This window comes from Staurois parvus, unplaced genomic scaffold, assembly GCF_062004578.1.
Source record: "Staurois parvus isolate SC_StPar_1 unplaced genomic scaffold, SC_StPar_1.0 ptg000402l, whole genome shotgun sequence".
Lineage (NCBI taxonomy): Eukaryota > Metazoa > Chordata > Amphibia > Anura > Ranidae > Staurois > Staurois parvus.
Window position 1 is genome coordinate 7852001 of NW_028318198.1, and position 21217 is coordinate 7873217.

Consider the following 21217-nt stretch of genomic DNA (forward strand, 5'->3'; position numbering starts at 1 on the left):
TTTTTAATGTCCAGGGACAAGAAGCAGGTGGGAATATTACGGGAGTGGGCAATGTGTGAAAGAAGGGACGCTCGACGTATATTGTCACCAGCTTGCGAGAGGGTTTAAAACTCACCTTATCAATGTGTATTAGAGTGCCTATAATCGGATTCAAATGAGTAGAGAGAATTTTGGCGAGTAGCTTAACGTCAATGTTAAGTAGGGATATTGGTCTATAGTTAGACCAGGCTGAATCGTCAGAGTTTGGTTTCGGTAACATAATTATAGTGACCGAGACTGTTTCTGATTTGAAGGATTGGCCCGACAGGATGGCATTGAAAGCGTTGGTGAGTATGGGAGAGAGATTAAGTGGGCGTATTTCTTATATAATAATAGGAGGCGGAGAAGCTGTCTGGGCCAGGGCGCATTCTGGTCTTTAGGTCTTTGATAGCGAACAAGGTTTCAGCTGGTGTGATCGGTTTCTCAAGGGCTTCTAAATGTTGAGCGGTCAAGGTCGGGAAAGAGAGGTGGGCAAAGAGGTTCTCTGCGTGAGACTGGTCAAAAGGCACTTTCTGAGAATATAGTGAGGCTAAATGCTTACGAAAGATGTGTACTATACGATTGGGATTGCTAGTGTAGCTACCGTGGGAAAGTTTTAGGCGAATGGGTTTGTTGGTGTGGTCCAGTCTGCGGAGTGAAAGAGCTAGGAATGTATTCGGTTTGTTTGCTTTGGTGTAATATTTGTGGCGGGATCTACAAAGGGACAGTTCGGCTTTTCCCTCAGAAAGAGAGCGAGTTCCAAAGGGGCTTGTTCTAGGGCTTTACGGTGGAGAGGGGAAGGGTTGGTCTGGAACATTTGGTGTGATTAATTATATGCCGCCTCAAGGCGAAGGTGTGTTTGCTGCTTTTCCCTGTTGAGGAAGGACGACTTGCTAATACAGACCCCTCTAAGGACAGGCGTATGTGCTTCCCACAACAGGAGGGGAGATATGTCTGGGGTGGAGTTCAACTCCAGATATTCTTTGAGGGTGAGATAACAACTTATCGTTGAGTATCCAAGAACGATCAGAAGCTGAGGGGGACAGGGAGGAGAGAGTTGTAAGCACAGTACAATGATCAGACCACGGTATAGGGAGGATGTCTGAAGTGAGAAGTCTGGAGGAAGAGCTAATGGTCGTGAGAATATGATCAATACGTGAGAATGTTTTGTGTGGGTAGGAGTAATAGGTGTATCTGCGTTTTACTGGGTGAAGTTCTCTCCAGGAATCTACTAAGGAATGGAGATTTAGAAGTTGTTGAAAAGAGTGTGCAGTGGTCGGAGGTAGGGGTGGTTGGGGTGATTTATCAAGAAAGGGGTATGTAGTTATGTTAGAGTCTCCGCAAATGAGCAAGGTGCCACGTTTGTGATGGTCAATAGTTGTCAGCAAGTGGGAAAGGAACGGAAGGGGACCTTGGTTATGGGCATAGTATCAGACTATCATGACAGGAGAGTCTAATAGAAGTCCCGACAGGATGAGGTAGCAACCTTCCGGGTCACCAATTTGGGCATGGAGCACAAAAGGGACTGTGCGGTGGAAAGCTATGAGTACTCCTCTGCACTTGGACTTAGCGGAGGCGGTGAAGATTTGCGGGTAAAGGGGGCCAAAGAGTTTCCGGGTGGAAGTGGGCGTAAAGTGCGTTTCTTGTAAACAGACGATATGCGCCTTTTGTGACGCAAAAGAGCGGAAGGCTTTATTGCGTTTTTGGGGGATATTGAGACCTTGAAAGTTCAGGGAAAGAACGTACAGGAGTCCCATGGTGGAAGTAAAAAGACTGCTAAAGTAGAGGGAGTCCAAAATGGAGCACTAAAGGAACGGTCCCAAGGGTAAGGGGTGGGGAAAAGAGAAAGGAAGGTTAAGAAAGAAAGGAAGTCGCATGAAGAAAAGAGAACAATAGAGAAAACATGAGGAAGGCAGTGGGGGGAGAGGGGCAACCAGTAACAATAGTCTGGCCCACTGGACATGAACAGAACGATCAGTCCGGGAGATCAGAGACAGCCCGAGTAGTACAGAAAATTTGTACCACATGAGCTGATGGAGAGTGCGCAGTGGCAAACATAGGGGAGAAGACAGCTCGAGCAAGAAAAAACAAGCATGCGGGCACCAGTGGAGGTAACCGGCATCTGAAGCTCCCTGTGTAGCGGAGCCCCCCTCCCACGAGCTCGGCAGCACCCGAGGAAGGTACACCAGATATGGAGAATTAGTGCATAGCAAGAGTGAGGGCTTGGATGATGACAAGTTCAGGACCTCCCAACAGCCAAATGGGGTTCCAGCAAACTAAATAAACAAGGTTGAGTAACCTAAAAAAGGAAGCAACAGCATTATTGGGTGCAGTGAGGTTAGCATTACAGTAAGGATCAACAGGACCTGAGCAACATCAGGTACAGAAAGTATTAACAAAAAAAAAAATTAAAAAAAGAAAAAAAAAAAGGAGGGGCCTCTATTGGGGTAGGTGGACCACTGGAACAGGGGACCAATGGGGTAGAAAGGTCCAGAGAGGGTCCAGAGGATGGGTCCAGGAAGGGCCACCCTGAAATTCCAGGCCAGAACTACTGTCCTTCGGGAGTGTTCTCGATGGTAACATGGATCAGCGGGGGAGTGCGGAGAATAAGATCAAGGTGTTCAAGGCACGGAGGCAATCATGGCCCAGGATGGGGCTTGAAGAAGGTGGGAGCGACTGGGAAAGGCTTCAGTCCATTAAATCCTGGAGGGTCGGGGCCGGAGATCAGAATAGTCCGCGCTTGTGGGTGCTGAGGTGACCTGCTGCTGATGTCGAGATGAGGGCTTTCTGGGGTGAAAAAGATCTTCTGCGCGAACCCTCAGAGGCAGCCAGGGGGGGTTGGAGTTGCAGGTGGTGAAGCATGTCGGAGAGTTCCTCTGGGGGTCTGCAGACGTAGTCACGGGACTGGTGGGAGAAGCGGACGGCAAAAGGAAAGTTCCAGCAGTATGCTATACCATGTTGTTGGAGGAGTTGCAGGTGGGGTTTCATGGCCCTACGTTTGCGATGGTGATGGGACACAGATCCTGGAATAACTGGTATGAGTGACCCTGGAATGTAAGGGATCCTGTGTTGCGGGCCGCCTGGAGTATTTTTTCTTTGGTACGAAAATAGTGAAACTTGGCGATGATATTGCGGGGGGGGTCCGGTTTGTGTGGAGCCAGAGCGCGGTGTACCCTGTCTAGTTCAAGGCGTTCTATCGGGATAGCGGGTGTCAGTTCTTAGAAAAGGGCAGTGACCATGGAAAGGACATCTGTGATGGTTTCTGGGAGGCCGCGAATACGGATGTCAGAGCGGCAGGCTCTGTTTTCAAAGTCCTCTAGGTGGGATTGGAGCGTTCGTCTGAGTATGTGTGAACAGTGGCATCCAGGTTGTCCACCCAGTGTTCTAGCTCAGAAGTACAGACTCCTAGATCATGTATTTCTTTAGATAGTTTGCCCGTTATGTGGTCGGTCTGCTTTAAGGCCCTGTGTAGCATCTTCTCAAACTGCTTGAGGAGGTCATGCTGTGGAGGTTCAGGGGTAGATGGTGTGTGTGGTATTCCCGTGTCATTGTCAGACTCAGCATCTGAAGTGCAGGGTGTAGGATCTGACTGCAGGGCTGTATAGGAGAGAGAACGTGCTGGCTGTGAAGTGCCTGCAGCCATTTTGGAGGAGGCCCGAGCCAGGGCTTCCTTTATTGGTTTAGCTTGGGGCTGATGTTTTACGGCCCCCCGGACCATCCTGTCGGGTTCCCGGGGTGCCGGTATAGGAGTGGAGGGGATTGCGGAGCGTGGGCAGGCTGGGAGCGGCAGCAGAGAGGTTTCTTCTCCCGCTATGCAGCGGAGCCTCAAGCAGACATGTACGGTCCGAGGCTGCCGCACATGCGCACTCCCCAACAGCAAGGGTTTTCAAAAGTTTTAGTTCCTGAAAAATTTTTGGTGATGATAGACCCCCTTGAAACTGAACACAAATATAATTTTAGAACTATTGTATCACGTAGGAATCTTGAGAAATATAAAACTATGAACTAAATGCAAAACTTTTTTTTCTAGTTTTGGATAGAGTGCAGAGGGATTAGTCAGTTTTTATTGCTGTCTGTGCTCCCGTTATGGAGATTCACCCTCTCTATTTCTCCTGTATACCATTACCATTGAAAGTGAAAGTAAAAGAAAATCCCAATTTTTGGGTTGTCCCAGGAAATGAATAGAGGGGAAATCCTCAAATGGGAACACTAGTTCTGATGACCTGGGGGTCCACAAGGTATTCCCAAACTTGAAAGGATTTCCTCTCACTTCTTGTTTGGCTATGGGACAGGACGTGAAGAGAAATCTCCACAATGGGACGCAAATGGCAAAAAAAAAAATCTGACAAGGGTTATAATCCTCCCTTACACTATCCAAAATGAAAAAAAAAGTTTTGCCTATAGTTCTACTTTAACTATTGATGACTATAATATATTTAACTGCATCATGTTTCCAGCTTAAAAGGGCAAAAGGGGTTTTTATGCTGATTTTAATTTGTACTTAGTGTCTTGTGCATCTTGCTACAATGTCCAACAATAGTCAGGCAGCATTGATGGATTCATGTTGTAGAGATACCATTTTTCCATTGTGGCAATATTTTGGTGAAAGTCCAAATGTGAATTCAGAAAATTAATCTTCAGTGACATGTTGCACTTCATGGCGTTGTATGCTGTAAGAAGTTTGTCAACCAGTGGAATGTAGTTTGGTGCTCTGTAGTTGTGAAGAAATTCTTCATAGACATCCTTGAATACTTTCCAGGCAAGTTTCTATTGTCCAACTAACAGATCCTCCAACTGTTCACCATTAATAACCAAAAAAAAAATGCCTTCCTTAATGTTTTGGAAACATTTGTCTCAAATAAAGAAAACCTTCACCTCCCTTGTTCATATCTTTCATAAAAAGTTTAATCAGTTCAAGTTTTATGTGAAGCAGAGGGGAAAATATATTTTTTGGGTCAACAAATGGTTCATGTGTCACTTTTTATGTCCTGGAATCAAAATCTTTTGGAGTGGCCATTTCTTTTTAATGTCATGCGACTCTCACCATTTGCACGTGTAACAACAGTATTTGGTATATTCAAGCTGCATTCCAAACAGTAGAGCCACTACTTTTAGATGTCCACAGATATTCCAGTTGTTCTTGGTGTGCTGATGTGCTTCAGCAACCCAGTGTGTACAGCATAGCCAACAGACATTGCAAATTGCAAAAACACAAGATTTCTTTATAATACACTACTCAAAAAAATTAAAGGAACACTTTGAAAACACATTAGATCTCAATGGGGAAAAATATCATGCTGGATATCTATACTGATATGGACTGGGTAAAGTGTTAGGAATGTAGGGAGGCCCCATTGTTTGATGTAAATGAACATTAGCAACCTACAGAGGACTGAATTCAAAGACACCCCGAAAATCAAATTGGAAAAATGATGCAGGAGGCTAGTCCATTTTGCTGAAATTTCATTGCAGCAACTCAAAATGGTATTCAGTTGTTTGTATGGCCCAAACGTGCTTGCATGCATGCCTGACAACGTCAGGGCATTCTCCTAATGACACGATGGATGGTGTCCTGGAATATTTCCTCCCATATCTGGACCAGGGCATCACTGAGCTCCTGGACAGTCTGAGGTGCAACCTGGACCGAAGCATGATATCCCAGAGGTGTTCTATTGGATTTAGGTCAGGCGAGCATGGGGGTCATTCACTGGTGTAAATTCCTTCATCCACAAGGAACTACCTGCATACCACATGAGGCCAGGCATTGTCATGCACCAGGGGGAACCCAGAACCCACAGCACAAGCGTAGGGTCTGACAATGGGTCCAAGGATTTCATTCCAATACCTAATGGCAGTCAGGGTGCCATTGTCTAGCCTGTAGAGGTCTGTGCATCCCTTCATGGATATGCCTCCCCAGACCATCACTGACTGATCAAAATGGTCATGTCTGTCACATGTGCTCAGGGTGAACCTGTTCTCATCTGTGAAAAGCACAGGGTACCAGTGGTGGACCTGCCAATTTTGATGTTCAATGGAAAATGCCAATCAAGCTCTACGGTGCCGGGCAGTGAGCACATGGCCCCCAAAAGGGCATCTGGCCCTCAGGCCACCCTCATGAAGTCTGTTTTTGATTGTTTGGTCAGAGACATTCACACCAGTGGCCTGCTGTAGGTCATTTTGTAAGGCTCTGGAAGTGCTCACCCTGTTCCTCCTTGCAGATACCAGTCCTGCTGATGGGTTAAGGACCTTCTATGGCCCTGTCCAGCTCTCCTAGAGTAACTGCCTGTCTCCTGGAATCTCCTCCATGCTCTTGAGACTGTGCTGGGAGACACAGCAAACCTTCTGGCAATGGCACGTATGTGCCATCCTGAAGGAGTTGAACTGCCTGTGCAACCTCTGTAGGGTCCAGGTATCGTCTCATACTACCAATAGTGACACTGACCTTAGCCAAATGCAAAACTAATGAAAAACACCTATAAAACCATTCCTGTTTTGGAGGTCGTCTCATTGTTGCCCATCTAGTGCACCTGTTGTTAATTTCATTAACACCAAAGCAGCTTAAACTAATTAACAACCCCCTTTGCTACTTAGCTGACCAAATCAATATCCCAAGAGTTTAATTGATTTGATGCTATATTCTGATAAAAAGGGTTCCTTTAATTTTTTGAGCAGTGTATTATGTACTAAATTAGGTTTATTTTCGTGATTAGCAGCCAAACGTTTTTAAGATATATCAAAAAGTGTTCAGGAAACAAAATCGTTATTCCCAGTGTTTCAGTGCTGTTATCCTTCCTTCCTTCCTTCCTTTCTCCTTACCACCACAACTAATTTCTTTAACAGAAAAGGTAATCAGCTAAATAATCAGACAGGGAGAAACTGTAACTTGCAGTTTGCTGACCAGAAAATTAGTGTTTTCCCAGCATCAATGGCAAAATCATTTATAAAATTGCAGCTGGAGCATACCAACAGACAATAAAATATTTAATCAACTATATATGTTCAAATGTTTTTGACTTCGATATACTGTATGTCGTATGACAATACCTGCATGGTTATAGGTTCATGTTGTTTTCTATTGTTCTAGTTATTTAAAGGCTGGGTTCACCTTAATGAAAAAACAATAAATGCACATATTTTTTCAGGAAAAAAGTGCATTTATTATTTTTTCACAGGAGCCTGCAGAGCATTGCACCCACAATCAGTGGATCATGGGTGCAATTTCAGGCTCCTAAAGACACTGCCTACAGTTCTGTGCCTATACCTCTGTAAGGGCTGTGAGTTTCAAATCTGTAGAAAGTGCCAATGGACTACAATGTTGCTGATCATCATCATAGTCCACTGACATCTACAAGCCATCTGTAGGTAGATGACACTTGTAGTTTATTTATGCACAGATTGTGGAACAATTAACTGATTTTAAATGTAACGCCAGCTGCAGGGGGAGAGGAACCCCTGCTCACTGTCACAGGAAGGGAAGCAGTTGATTAGGAGTATGTAACACCCTATATACAGGTGTAACATGTAACATATTACCAAAGGTGAACCTATTATTTAAATATACAGCTCAGCTCATAGTAGATAACTAGTGGCAGTTCAATATTCTCAGGTAAATGCATATAAAGTGCATGTTGAGTTTCCACAAGGAATACCTAAGCAGTACTGTGGCATTAAAATCTTGTTAATGAAAATAGTTTGCAGACAATTTGATTGCTGATGACATATTCCCTTTTCTTATCTAAACATTCTGTGATGCTTGAATGAAATCTAGGATGGAAGGATGAGAAGAAAGAACAGTCATGGTTTGAAACTGTGGATATGAAACAGTTTTAACAGAATGAGTAATTGGTTGAACGATCAGAAAAGGAGTAACTGCAACTAGCAGTTTACTAAACAGGGGCACAGCTAAAGGCAATAGTGCAAAACATGTTCAGGATTTCAAAAACATGCAGAATAATGAAAGCTGCACAAACATAAGAAAGCTCCACAAACATGGACTCTTTACATCAATGTGACTGTGATTCAGTCACGGTAAGATGTGGCTGCATAGTATAGTTTCTATAGGATTCCGTAACTACAGAGAGTCAAACTAAGAATCACTACTTTAGTAAAACTATACAGAACTCTGCTACTTCTGATTAAGCTTGTAGATACTGCTCCTCACAGTGAAGTCCAGAGTATCTCTGGTGACACCAGAGACAAGCTGGAGGGATCCAAAGCACCACCCCACGTGTATGGGCGGGCCTCTCACCTGGCGGCAGATCGCATGTCCAGCTACCTCTGCCCCATAAAGTGTGACCTCTCTGAAAAGCTGTAGAACAGGATTGTCAAAATGGCGGCCCTCCAGCTGTTGCAAAACTATAAGTCCCATCATGCCTCTACCTTTGGGAGTCATGCTTGTAACTGTCAATCTTGCAATGCGTAACGGGACTTGTAGTTCTGCAACAGCTGGAGGGCCGCCTGTTTGACACCTGTGCTGTGGAACTTATCTTCTTTGGGTGTGTCCAGTAACCCAAGGTGTTGTGGGTGAAGAATTTAAAAAAGACATACTTATTAATATGATGATTCAGTGGGCAATTCCCTATATTTCTAATACTGAGACACTAATTACAACTGTTTCTCAGCAATAGCTTTCTCAGACTCAGGCAGAAACTCCTAGTCATTACCCTCAGTCCAATTTTGACTAGGAAAAAAATGGGGATGGGATTGAGAAGGAGGATTGAATGGTACCCTGGCTCATTATCAAAGTGTACATTAATCATCCTTCTGCCTGCTGATACTGTGTGACAAGTCTGGCAACAACAGTTTTACACTCCTGCTGCTGATAAGCTTGCTACTGCTGTCATTACCTTCTCATCATTTTGATGTGGGTGGATATTTTGTTTCTTAGCTGGAAGTGATTAAAGGAGATTGCATGATAACCAAGAGACTAAATTAGGCCACTATAATAAGAGCGTTGCTTTTTTTTTTCTCCTGTGACCTTAATGTTGAAGATATGTATGTTGAGCAGAACGCTTATTTTTGTGTTAAAATTTATGAAACACCCAAAACACTGCCATTATTTGCTGCCCAAGAACAATAGGAAACTTATAGCATCTCTAAAGAAATATAATGCATTGTAAATACAAATATAATGGCAAAACAAAGTAAATGTGCATAGAAGTTTGGATGTTAGATTATTCAGTGCACAAATGTTCTTAAAATATTCAATTGTGATTTTTCTTTTATCTTTTCCAACCTCTGATGTTCCTTTGTATGAAGCAGTGTAAAAGCCCTATGTCTTCTTTGTATCTGTGACTGTGATGAGTGATGATGATGACATTATTGTGCTGAGTGAGCACAACAGTGGCAGTTCATTGCTATGATGATAGCTCCAGGCTGAGAGCAAATGTCCATCTCCTGTGCACTCAGAAAATGTGACCCCTGTACTCCTGCTATTAGAGGTAAGTAAACTATACAGGTTATGTTGAGAAATAACTAAAGGATTAAAAAAAAAACTTAAACCAAACCAGTGCAGACAGCAAAGCCTTATTAGAACAAAAGTATTCACATGTCCTGTTCCATCACTTACACAAAATCCATATTAGTCAGAGTTTTTAGCAGATGGGGCCTCTTTATTAATGATAAATACAGGGTAGACAAAACTTTTTTTCTATATTTATATCTGTACTTGTTGGACATTTTTAGACCTGCCACATTCTGTCAAGACTATTAAAAGTCCATCAATCTTGTCTAATAGGCCATTTCTGCAATTTATACATGAATAGTGCCTGTGTGTGAAATGTACTCAGGTAGCTTTATGCCTGATCTGGCCCCAGAAATGTACTTAAATTTAATTTTATCAAAAGGGGAAGTGTTTTACTCCCCATTTAAACCAAAAATTGATTGTTAACTCTTTAATATGGGTGCTTTTGCTTTTTTACTGAAACAATGCTTTATTTTTTTTTTTTTTATTTAGAAATGCATGTGGTTTTTAAATAGAGTGCTTGCCTACATGTGGAGTGAGGCAGGTTTTATTGCTGTATCTTGGTATCACACACTTTGTGACCTCTTTTGGAAAGGTGTTGTTTCTTTTCGTTGTTAACTGGAATTCTGATGTTTCTCTCTGTGTTTGTTGGCATGATCCACTTTGCTAATTTCTTTGGAAATAATAATAATTTTGTACTCACCACAAAACCATGCGTGTGCGCGCGTGTGTGCATATATATATATATATATATATATATATACACACACAGGCAGGCTGTTCACCTAGCAAAGCCAGAAAACTAACCACACTGAGATGGATGTGCTCTCATGCTTAGCATGGTCAGTTTGCAATAGCAAGAAGGAGGACTGGCAGGCACACCAAATATTTCCTACAAAGAAAGAAATACAAAGAGAACAGTATACATTTTACAACACATAGTTTGTACAACATACACATATCAGGAATATAAAATCTTGGGGTAACACATTCTTTAATAGTAAAAAAGCAAAAATTGTATCATATGAACTAATGAGCACATATATAGTTCTACTAGTGCTCTGAATAAATGTGGTGTAACATATATGAATGAAAAGGTCTAAGCATTAAACTGAGCACAGGAAACATTTCTAATATGATGAATGTCAGAGAGAAGAAGAAATCCCAACATTCCTTCAGAGATCAGGGGGTAATCCAGCCAACCATATGTAAAGGAAACTGAGTAGCAAGGGATTAGCAAAATTGTAAAAAGTTTATTAAACAAAACAAAGTTTCACCTACATCATGGACCACTGTGTGCAGCTCATTGTACAGAAAGATGTGAGTATCAGCATGGCCAGGGAAGATCACAAACACCACTGGGAAATACCCTTGCCACAATGCCAGGTGCCAGGTGCTTGGTAAAAATCCCAGCGTCAGAGCGTCCTCTGGCCACTAGGGGAGCTTCCACTGGTCTTGCCCAGACCTTTGCCTTATAAACCCTTTTTCTTGAAGCAGTCCAATTGTGGGCGGTGCCACACCCACTACGGGAGGGGCTAGCAGAAGGGTTCCGCTAGGATAACATTCTCCCATCCTCTGGAACTCTCTACCCCAATTTATCAGACTATCGCCTACTCTGCTCACTTTTAGGCAATCTCTGAAAACCTATCTCTTCAGGGAAGCCTATCCTGCCCTCAGCTAACAATGGAATCTTCTACTCTTCCTACCAGTCCATCTCCCACAGTTACTACCTCCTAGGGCCCTCCTAACCCTCTTGTATTGAACTGTATTGTTGCTGTATTGTCTCAACATGTTCAACCACCATATTCGTTATCTGAAAAGTCAAACTTTTGCTTCTTATCTACCCCAAAACCCTTTTTCACCTCCCCCAGACTAAAGGATTTCCAACTTAGATGTCCTTAAACAGGTTTTTATCTCCTAATGTGAGGTTACTAGAGGTCATAAACACGGTTCATTCCATAAACAAGGTTTTATCTTGCTCTCAGCAGAATATCTTGTGACTTTGTTTCTTTGGCTAAAAAAATGACATCAAGTCACCTCTCATGCCCCTGGCATTTGCACAACAATGCTTTATTGTAAAAATTACCCAAGAAACAAAGGGTCCAAGGCCAACACATATCATAGGCATTACAGATACCTTCGGCTGGAGACACCATTTCCCTGGGCCCAGATATTGTCAGGTGAGAAAAACTGCCTGACAGTTTGCCACCTTAAAAATGTGCACTGTGAACATTGCTAGAACATGATATTCCACCCAGAACAAGATAGAATCTATCTCCAGTGTATCCAGACCACTCCGTGTTCCCGTGATGTTTGATGTAACTGAAAAAACATAAAAGAAGAGAGAGTGCACCAGCCTAGCACCTTATGTCCAAAACCATTTATTCAAAAAAAGTTCAATGTATCTTCTCACAGATTACATAACACATCAAGGTCACACAATCAGTTCATCCACTTCATGTGCTCCTGGCCTTGGGAGAACATCACCTAGGATCCAAATATCTTAGGCGTTTTGAGGGCTGTGCCCTCTTCCTCAGAGCCAAGAAAAATCCTAGATGATGTCCCCAGAAGCCCAGGAGCACATGGAGTGGAAGAACTGATTGTGCAACCTTGATGTGTGGTTTCAGTCATGTAAGATACATTTACATTTTTTCAATCAACTTTTTTTTCAATCAAGAAAGTTTTAACAAAACATACAAGACAATAAAAAGAAATGCAAATCAAAACACAATTCAAAGCAACAAGTATTACATCAACACAATACACTTGCTGTAACTTGACACAGCAACAGCACACTTATTATGTCTTGTAAGGAAACAATTGAGTACATGCAATGCATTACATCCTAATGACACATAATTTCAGGAAAATATGTTGTGAAGGAAGTGTGGGTGGAATAGAACACACACAGAGAGCAGGAGTACACACACGGCTTTTATTAAAAGGCAGGGATAGCAGAGTTCTGGTAGGCAAAGTGTTAAATCCATAACACAAGGCTAAAACACCACAGGGATGACAGGACTCCAGCAGACAAAGGATTAAGTCCGCAGTAACATAGGCAAGGCACACAACAGGGATGGCAGAACTCTGGCAGATAAACGGTTAAGTACGTATCACAGGCTAGGCACACAGCAGAAATGGCAGAATTCTGCAAGGCAAAGGGTTAATCCACAAAATGAATTGGACACACAGCAGAAATGGACAGGATCCAGCACAACAGGGACTAAGTCCTTGGCACAGGGTGACACTGTAGTACAGCAAAGCTTAGTCCAGAGTCAAAGAGCAGCAATCCGGGCACAGTGGGTAGCAGGCCACAAACTGGTACAGAAAAGTCCAGGAGCACAGAGCAGCAATTCATGGACTCACCAGCCAACAGTTGCCTCAGCAGAGAAAGCCTAGGCAGAGTGGCATGGAGAAGGAGGTCCAGAGGGCAAAGGTTCTTCACCAACACATCACAGGTCCTCGGAGGGCTGTGTGTCCTGGCCGCAGCTTCAAGACCACACAAGCAACAATTGATGGAAGAGCAGAGGATAGAGTAAAATCCCAGTGTCTGGAAAGCCACACAGAAAATACAGAACTACAAGTTGCAGCAATGCAGAAAACAAAGCACAGAACTATTTGTCTCAGTAGTTCAATGCATCTTCTCGCAAGACCTGTAGCCATGAGCTACTCTGTCCATCACTGAAGAAAGCTCTGAATGTTCTGCCAACATAGGTACATTATATTGTAAGGCACATCTGGCTTTTCCCAGCTGCAGTACACCATGCTGTCTGTGCCTCCTGCTGAGATCAACCTCATCTCCCACCCCCTGTGGGGCACAGGAACTCATAGATTTAATTAAGCAGACTAGCTGACTGCTTGATACACTTGTTGATTTCAGCAAAACACAAAAATAAAATAATATTTCTGCTCTCCGTCACACATGTGAATAAACGGTTTTAGAGATAATGCACTAGGCTGGTGTGCCCTCACTTCTTTTGTGTTTTTTCATTTGTCTTTGGGACATCTCCAGTCTGAAGTGGGCAGCAAGGCATTGTGCATTTACATCTCCTGTTGTGAATCAGACTTTCAACAAGTACTGGCATCAGACCACCATACTCATGCACAGGAGGTTTTCTGTTCTATGTAGATGTTTGATTTAAGCCAAAGCTCTGGCATTGTCCAACTAAATTCAGACCACATTACGGGTCAGATGGGGGGGGGACCAATGCATTACCCATATGGAAGAAAAATATGTTTGAAATATATTTTTAAAATATTCTTCCTAAATACTGTATATTGACATATATTTGAAATACTACAATTTTGGCCAAATTAAATATATTTCAATAAATAAAAAAAAATGTATGTATATATATATATATATATATATATATATATATATATATATAATTTTTGGGGGTATATATATTGTATGTTGAAATGCATTTTTATTATGAAATATATGAAAAATATTTTATAAATAAATTTCAAATATACTGTATGTCTTTAAAAATAAAAATCTACATTTTTGAAATGCATTTACAAAAATATGTAAAAATATATGTTAAAATTACTTTTTTATATGTTAACATATAACATGGACATGGAGACTGCTTTAATATGGCCCCCCATAAAGGATCCTACATGACACTATATGCAACTACATTCTATAAAGAAAAAAAATCAGGGATGATCCCTAATGTAGGTGAATAGTGTAGGGTCAGTAGGGAGGTAGAGCAGGGTTATAGCTACCCATCTACTCACTTTGATGTATATTAAACCATGATTCTCTGTTTTACATATACTGTATATATCATATTTTTCGCTCTATAAGACGCAGTTTTTTCCCCCAAAAAAATGAGAGAAAATGTATGTGTGTCTTATGGAGTGAATATGGAGCTGCCGGCTTGGTATTCACCCCACCACCGTGTGAGAATACCGGGCTGGCCGCTTGGCTCTACTGTGCAGAAGAATCTGCTCCTCGGTCCTACCTTTTCCTCGGACCAGCGGTGTCCTGCTTTCAGTGGCCGTCTTCTCTCCCTGGCTCCAGCATCTTCAGTGTGGGCACCTGGCTGTGACAGCTTGCAGCTTCACGGCCGGGTGCCCACTGCATATGTGCGAGAAGCACTGCTCTTTGTGAATGGTCTCATAGTCTTCTGGGACCTGTCACATGTCCCACAAGACTACGGGGAGGGAGGAAAACTCCGCGGAAGTGGGAACGGGTACCTGTCAAATGCGGGTACCCACCCCCCCCCCGCTCCCCAAAGGTCTGCAGTCTCTGGTCATCTCCTGTACTGTTTCCGCAGTGTCTGGTCATCTCCTGTACTGTGTCCGCAGTGTCTGGTCATCTCCTGTACTATGTCCGCAGTCTCTGGTCATCTCCTGTACTATGTCCGCAGTCTCTGGTCATCTCCTGTACTGTGTCCGCAGTCTCTGGTCATCTCCTGTACTGTGTCTGCAAACTCTGGTCTTCTCCTGTACTATGTCCACAGACTCTGGTCATCTCCTCTACTACATCCGCAGTCTCTGGTCATCTCCTGTAGTATGTCCGCAGTCTCTGGTCATCTCCTGTACTATGTCCGAAGTCTCTGGTCATCTCCTGTACTATGTCTGCAGTCTCTGGTCATCTCCTGTACTATGTCTGCAGTCCATTGGTTCAGAATATTTTTTTTCTTGTTTCCCTCCTCTAAAATCTAGGTGCGTCTTATGGTCAGGTGTGTCTTATGGAGCAAAAAATACAGTGATTTGGATACTGCTAGACATTTTTGCATTGTTAGAAATTATTATTTTAAAGATGCTCAAATTTCACTTAAATAGATTAATATATACCTTTATTTACTTAATCTATTCACAGCAATACTCCTTAATCAAAGTTGAATGTAACATAGTAAAATAATTTCTGGCAATATATAGTAGTAATAGTACAAGTCTGTGTGCTCCTTACTTGAACACAATTATGTTTTGTAATATATCTGTATTATCCTTGTAATACATTATCTGGTCACTTTGTATGGAATGGTGGAATGGAAAAATGGGTTCCATTTGGCATATTTATGTATTTACTTTTTGTTGTTTGGAAAAGAATAAATACATAGCACTGAAAAAGAAAGGTTCAGGTATCATGGTATAAGCTAGAACTTCGCTTTAGTATTTTTAAACTTTGGTCTTCTACTGTACTATGATCTCATTACTATGACACACTTTGGTGCTTCAGTGCTTTTTATAAAGTCACTCCACCGAATCAATGGAGCGTTGACTGAATGTAGAACACTGTATTATTCATACCTTTAAATAGTTAAATGACTTGTAATTGATATTTCCTGCAGTAATGTTTGGTACTGTCACTACTAAGAAGATAACAACTTAATGTATGTTCCAAAGCATGCACTTTAATGTAATAGCAAAGACCTAGAACTTCAGCATTGTGGTCCAGTGTCTCCTTGTTTCTAGAGAATGGAGACAGGCGTCTGCGAGGAAATACAGGGTCGAGCGTCTGATCTCTTCAAGTGAAACTCTAGAAACATGACAGTGGACAAGCCCCTAATGGCTCTGTAATTACATTGCAAGATGGAGACAGAGTGATCCCTACAAGAGATAAGGTCAGAAAAATAGCAAGGGGTTTCAAATCGCTTTGACCCCTTGTATACCTCTGGGATTTGTAACATTTCTGTATAAAACTATGCTACTCATATATGAGCACTATGTTAGAGAGAATCCAATTTTTAGTAGACAGAATCATTATTTAATGCAAAAAAAAAAAAAAAACAACCATGATAGCCTATGATGAAAGATATACTTCCTGAGTGACATTAACAATCCTTCTGCTCATCTCTGAAGGAAGGGTTTAGCATTCCAGCTACTGCTGAGCTAAACCACTAAATTATTATCAGCTATAATGTGTTTTTGATGCTTTCCCTAGCTCTTTATACATTAGTAATATACTTACACTGAACATACATGATTTTGTTTATTGTACTACTCCATATAAGCAAAGTAAATAAAAAGCAAGATAAGAAAATAACAGCTGGTAAAAAGCAGTACTGGCAAAACTTTCCATAAATAGATATTCCATTTAATACTCAGAAACAAATTTAATTTTAATTTGTAATTTTATTTTTTGTTTACAAAGGATTTTTATTAAAGGATAGACAACAGTAACAGTATAACCACTTGAGGATCAAAACAGCTCAAGAAAAGGGCTCCTGCGCGGCCAGCTCCTGGATGGACATGATTTGAGCAGCGCTCCGTCCACCCGCCAGACACATCACGGCACACCCCGGCCCCGAGGGATATAAAGCACATGACATCAAAGATAAAGGGTGTACAACCCTCTGTACCCATGCCTCACCCCTTCAAAACCCCTGGACAGCCAGGGAAATTAACGCAATTCTTCCCTGCTGTCACAGCAGGGATCCAAGATGGCTGCACAGCTAATGGACACAGCAGCCATGAGGGGGGCAACACATCCCAGCATCCAGACATCAGGCTACGATCTCCTCTGTACCCTGGGGATCCGGATTAGTTTTCTCCTCCCCTGTCCCCCACCACAAGCAGCCCAGCCAAATCTAGACCCCGTCTAGAATCCGATTCTATATCTGCCTGTCAGCCTGTCAGGCTCTCATCCCTCCATCACCTCATCACAATACTAATCCATCTATGATAGAATCTTTCCCTTTCTCTGACCAACCTATCACCGAATTATGCATGAAAAACATGCTCTTATCCCTGCGACAAACACTACATAGCGATTTGACATCATCACTATCCCAGATCTCAAATGTGGTTCAGCAACAAGAACACAGATTATGCCATATTGAAACTAGAATGGGAGAAATAATTACAGCGCATAACGACCTAATTGACGCACATGCTGACCAACATCTGAAATCGAGAAAATAAATCTGAAACTAGCAGATTTAGAGGATCGCTCAACATAAAATTCAAAGGTATTCCTGAAAATATCGCCAACGATACAATACTACCATATATCCAACAACATATGAAACACCTCATCCCATCTCTCTCAGACATGGAGCTCGCCATAGATCGAGCACACAGAATACCCAAACCCTCATTCCTAGCATCATCAATCCCCAAAGATGTTCTAGCTTGCATCCACTTTTACCACGTAAAAGAAAAAATAATGTCTGCAACCAGAAACCCTCCACTCCCGCCATCACATGCAAATATCAGATTATTCGCAGATTTGTCAAAGGCCACACTCCTTAACCATAAAAAGATGGTCACCATCACCAAAGCCTTATGAAACCATGGAATAGGCTATCAATGGGGTTTCCCCACAAAACTGACCATCAACCATCAAACATCACGGCAGAATATATACAATCAAAAACCTAGAAGCAGGCATTGACCTCTTGAAGACCTGGAACATAATACCCGTGGAACCCCACCAATCCACCTCTACCAATATGCAGCAAATGGAGGCAGAATGATCCTGACTCATTACACCCTCAATCTACTTCAAATATATCACCTCGGACCCTATACTTCAACCTACTAATCTCTGGCAAAAGGCCCTTTATCGAATATCTTCACGTTACAAGATACTGTTTGGCATGACCCATTTCACGGTCAATGCTTGTTCACACCCCCCTGTTTTGAAGTAGCACACCACACTACTCATGTTACTTGCATTTTCTGCAAGTTTTTTTTACCCCCTTTCACCTCCTTCCCCTCCTGCACCACCGGTTGACCATCCGAATCAATTATTCAACTGAAACCTACAAAACAACATGGAAAACATCCCCCGAATCATCGATTGAGCCAATACCACACTACCAAGCCTGTGGAAATTCTCCTCTCACGACCACACTTATCCAATCTATCTCAACATATCAAGAAACAACTCACCTGCTCAACTAACCAAGCCAACGATGTACAAAATATGATTAACATAACATCTCGTAGCCTCCCTGACAGTATTCCTGAGTGTAGCTTGGGGTAAAGTTTCAGTACCAAAAGCGGTAACCCCAAGCTATACTTGGGCTTACCATGCGGCGCTGCTCCGGCATCTGTTCTTCACTTACTTTGTCCTGCGCTCCCGCGATGTCCCTTCTGCAGTTTCCCCGGCAATGTCCTTCGGAGGATGCCAGCATCTGTCATCTGGGTTCCGTCCCCTGCGAGCGTCGGGACATACGGGGGACAGAACTGGTGGGAAATTTGAAAATGACAAAAAGTGACATTCACTACATACACTAAAATCACATAGTAAAACATTACTGTATCAAACCATACACACATACACATTTCACATACATTTTGTCCCTCGTGCTTTGTCCTGTGCCCTGCCTGCATTTTTACTGTTCTTTCTGCCTGGAAACTGAGAAACGTCCATGGCGTCCAAAAAGTGTCCCTTTAGGTCAAAATTGGTTTTAGACCAGCTAGAGAACAGCGATAGTAAATTAGAACTACTTGAAGAATTGAGTGATAATGATTTGTGGGGAAATTCGTCATCAGACACTGAAAACGATTTTGCGACTTTGCTCAGTGATGTGCGAACTTGGCGCTATATTTCAAATTTCAGTGTTTTTGGTTTGATTATATTATTGAATTAAATTTATTATTATATTATTTTTTATGATTATTTATTAAATTATAATTTATGATTTCGTGTTTCAAATTTTATCATACCCGGGATGTTTACTAGACTCTTGTTCGGACAGATTTCAGTGAGTTATTCCTAAAAATTACAGGCCTACAATAAAAAAAATACATATTTCCATGCAAAAAAATGTACCGCTTTGAGCACAGAAATATGGACATAATAAGACCGCTAGGGAGGTTAATTTCGTGGCCTAAACTCCCCCTTTAAAAGATCGATGCTCCAAAAGGAAACCCACGCATTTCACGCTGACATACTCTTCCTGCAAGAAACACATTTCGCATCAACTAAGACCTCTAAATTGCAGCTGCATCGATTCTCCCACATTTATATGGCCACTAATTCCAAGAAAAAAAATGGTGTCATTACAGCCATAAAAGACTCTACACAATTCTACCACATCTCAGAAATAGCAGACCCTCAAGGTCATATATCTATAAATGTTGCGCTCCTATTATCCAACTATATAAAGTGTGTGAAATATACTATTATATATACAAACTGCCAAAAAATTTTCAATATATCAATAAAGTGATCATAATAAAAAACAAAAATAAATCCGTTTATCCAAAAAAAGTCCAAATTTGTGATAAAGTGATTAAAACATAATACAGTGACTTTCTGTGAAACCTTCAGTGAAATTAAATGTGTGCTCACCTCCTTCTAAGCCTATTATACAGGCTTAATAAACTTTTGGTTCACATATCCTGGAACCTACTAGAATTGCTACAGTATATGATGGATGTTGGGAACTTCTTGCAAACACCTTTCCCCTTTAAACTCTGTATATCTCTGCAAGGATTTCTCCCTCCTTCTGCTGCATTGAATCACTAGCACAATCCTCCTTACACGTTCCTCAGTGTGAAAGGAGACAACAGGAACACAGTGCCCCATCCCCAAAACAGACTTTATTTTATTCCACAAATCTTAATCAATGCACTCACATTGTTAAAATCAAAAAAACGCTTTCAGTGATAAATGCCTGTATCAGCCGTTGGCATATGTACTTGCCGCTTGTTCTCTCTGAAACCGAGTGACTTCATAGCCCCACACATGGCTTCATCAGGGGGTTATGATTGGGATTTTTTTGGATAATGGATTTATTTTTTTGTTTTTTATTATGATCACTTTATTGATATATTGAAATTTTTTTGTCAGTTTGTATATATAATAGTATATTTCACACACTTTATATAGTTGGATAATAGGAGCGCAACATTTATAGATATATGGTTTAAATTGCACAGTCGGAGTATGTGTTAATTGTTAGTGATCCCTAAGGTTTTTTTGTTTGGCTTGCAAGTTACACACACCTGTATTTTGTAATTGCTCCCAAACTCACCAACTTGCTGAAGGAGGGAGAAATCCCTGCAGGGATATACAGAGTTTAAAGGGGAAAGTGTTTGCAAGAAGTTCCCAACATCCATCATATACTGCAGCAATTCTAGTAGGTTCCAGGATATGTGAACCAAAAGTTTATTAAGCCTGTATAATAGGCTTAGAAGGAGGTGAGCGCACATTTAATTTCACTGAAGGTTTCACAGAAAGTCACTGTATTATGTTTTAATCACTTTATCACAAATTTGGACTTTTTTTGGATAAAGGATTTATTTTTGTTTTTTATTATGATCACTTTATTGATATATTGAAATTTTTTCGTCAGTTTGTATATATAATAGTATATTTCACACACTTTATATAGTTGGATAATAGGACCGCAACATTTATAGATATATGGTTTAAATTGCACAGTTGGAGTATGTGTTAATTGTTAGCGATCCCTAAGGTTTTTTTGTTTGGCTCGCAATTTACACAGACCTGTATTTTGTAACTAGACCCTCAAGGTCGCTACCATATCTTAATCTGCAAAATCAACAATATCCCCTATACTCTAGTAAATGTTTACGGCCCTAACAACAACCAGATCCAATTCTACCACAAACTCCACCATCTCTTCAAACAAACACGGTAGACTTCTCATCGGCGGAGACTTCAACATCATCAGCAGCAGCCCGCTTTTGGACTCTTCCTCCAACAAACGATCCCCCAAACATAATTTCAACCGTTTCTTACATGACCACGATCTCTATGACATCTGGAGATGCCAACACAGCACCAAAAGAGACTACACC